We start from the raw sequence: 2,717 nt of genomic DNA, 5'->3' as shown, positions 1-2,717 counted from the left end.
TAGAGAGGCTATCTCAATAGAGTAACCGACACGCAAGGGTCCTTTGTTAAGCTTTCGGATTAGAATTTAAAAGTCAATTCTTAAAATGTCATAGTTAACAGCCTAAAACATAATAATTCAGAATCCACGGGTTTCGATGATTTCAGATAACTAACTTTTTTTTTAATGTTTAAAATTGGAATTAATACAACGTTTCTCAGAAATGGAATGCGATACGCCAAAAAAGACAACATTACGGTAAAACTCAAAATATGAAGAAATAACTAAGTTAAAAAGCTAAGTTATAAATAGTTTAACGTGAAAATGAACAATTTCCAGAACAAAAGTTTTGTATTGTACGTATAATGAAAAAAGAGCAAAACATACACCTTTTAATAAACTTCGCAATATATATATTTGGTTTTGATTCTTCTAGAATCAAACCGAAGGGCCTATGACAAAGTCACCGAACGCGTCCTCCAGTTGCGGATAGAGGGTCACTGTGCCAAGGTTTCTGCTGAATATTGTCACAAACATAAATAGGCAGTCGCGGAAAATTGTCTAGGGGTCGTCCCGAAGGAATTAACCCCCAAGCGGAGGTGTGAAAACCGTGCTTAAAGCTGAATGGCACCTGGGTGAGGTGTCTAGAACGGTGACTCTGGGATACCGGGCAACCTCTTAGAGTACGCAGCCTTATCCTTGCATGCGGGGCTCTACAAGGATGGACGAACCCCTTTCCCTAGCTTCTCGTGGAAACAACAATGACAACACCAAACATAGTTGTAGTAAGTGCGGTTCAAAACAAAAGAACGCCCAGGGCTCCCGACAATGGGTCGGCCAACAATGCCGACCAATCTAGAGCTGGGGGAGCCAATGAAAATGGATTCAATGCGATGGATCAGCGAGATCTCGTAACCTTTGGGTGGATGGAGCGACTGAATCACGACTTGCTAGAGTGCTACGATGCAAGTGTGGCCCCTGAACGGGGTTACATGGCACGGCTGCATGCTCTGTGGTGCGAGAAACACCCGGAGCTATCGCACTTTTCGCAGCAACGTCTGCGAAGCCATGCTGATCTACTCCGAAAAAGGGGCTATGTAAGCGGAACGCCTACTCTACCACAGCTAGAACAATCCGGCAACAGAGAAAGAGAGGCGACGCTAAGGCCAACCGCGGGCAGGCATCCAATAGAGGAAGAGCGATACTTTATGACCCAGAGAAACATCAACACCAAGCTTTCTTTCAAGCCTAAATATCTGGCTGAAATGGATGACGAGCTTCGTGAACATTTTTCCGGAGAATCCGACCTCGGGGCTATCATATATTGTGTGTATAATGCAGCGAGAGCTTTGGCCGATGCGAACCGTATAACAAAACCAACGGTTGATCATAAGACCAAAAGACGAATGTATCAACTTGCCATAAAAATAGGCTGGGCAAGACAGTACGCGTCCCGCATTCAGTGTGTGATTGACTACATTACATCTGGCATTACATCTGGATACTATCTGACGCTAAGAGAAGTCTAGAGCGGAGGGAGAGGTCGGTCAGAGAAAATCAACAGTTTCTCTCTGACCCATCTCGACTCTTCCGAGACCCTCCAGTTACTGTCGAACACAAACCCAAACCAGAGGAGGTCGAAGTATTTTGGAGAGAGGTCTACGAAGTGCAGCATAGACTGGACGAAGACTCAGAAAATATAAATAGTTTCAAGGAGTTATACGATGCCCGAATAACACCTAATAAAGAATGCCCACCTATCACTACCGAGCAGGTGAAAAAAGTATTAAGAGGGATGAAGAACTATTCCGCACCGGGACCAGATTGTATCAAAAGCTTCTGGTGGAAGAAGTTTTCTTCAACCCATCAGCATTTGGCCCGTATTTTCACCTCATATTTAAAGTCGGAAGAGCTGATTCCGGAGTGTTTGTTCGAAGGGCGCACAATACTCCTGCCGAAAATAGGCAACGTAACTGACCCGAAGAATTACAGGCCAATCACTTGTCTGAACACACTTTATAAGATATTCACAGCTATCCTAAATAATAGGATTGTTCGGGCAATTGAACCTGCGTGGCAAGAAATGTATGAACAACGAGGATCAAAGAAAGGCGTAGCGGGCTATCGGGAGAACCTGCTCATCTATAGCTGTGTCTGCAAAGATGCAGCATTCTACCAGCGTGACCTAGCGATGGCCTGGATTGATTATCGAAAAGCTTTCGATTCGACCTCCTATAGACTTATCATCTGTCTTTCGGAAATCTTAATGCTTCATCCGCAAATAGTTAGGCGCATAGAGAGATTGATGCAGCTTTGGAAAACCAGATTTACTATCTCATCTGGAAAAAATCGTGTGACAACTAACAAGGTCACCTTTCAGAGAGGTGTCTTTCAGGGCGACACTATGAGCCCACTTCTCTTTTGCCTTACATTATTGCCACTATCTCTAGCACTTCGCTATTTCGACGGGTACTTGTGCGGCAAACCTGCAGATCGAAAGTACAAGGTCACTCATGTATTTTACATGGACGATCTTAAGATCAATGCTAAAAACAAAGAGCAACTACATCTAGCTCTAGGGATTGTCGAACGATATACTAAGGAAATTGGAATGGAATTTGGGCTAGACAAATGCGGCAAAGGTTTATTTGAAGCGAGGAAAACTTAATGGCATCCCTGAAGATCCTGAGCTCGTTGATAGAAGCGCTATACGACACCTTTGCGCTGGAGAGACTTAT

Source organism: Belonocnema kinseyi, chromosome 2 (assembly GCF_010883055.1).
Source record: "Belonocnema kinseyi isolate 2016_QV_RU_SX_M_011 chromosome 2, B_treatae_v1, whole genome shotgun sequence".
NCBI classification, from domain to species: domain Eukaryota; kingdom Metazoa; phylum Arthropoda; class Insecta; order Hymenoptera; family Cynipidae; genus Belonocnema; species Belonocnema kinseyi.
The sequence above is the reverse complement of the archived record's forward strand: the minus strand, read 5'-3'. Positions refer to the sequence as shown.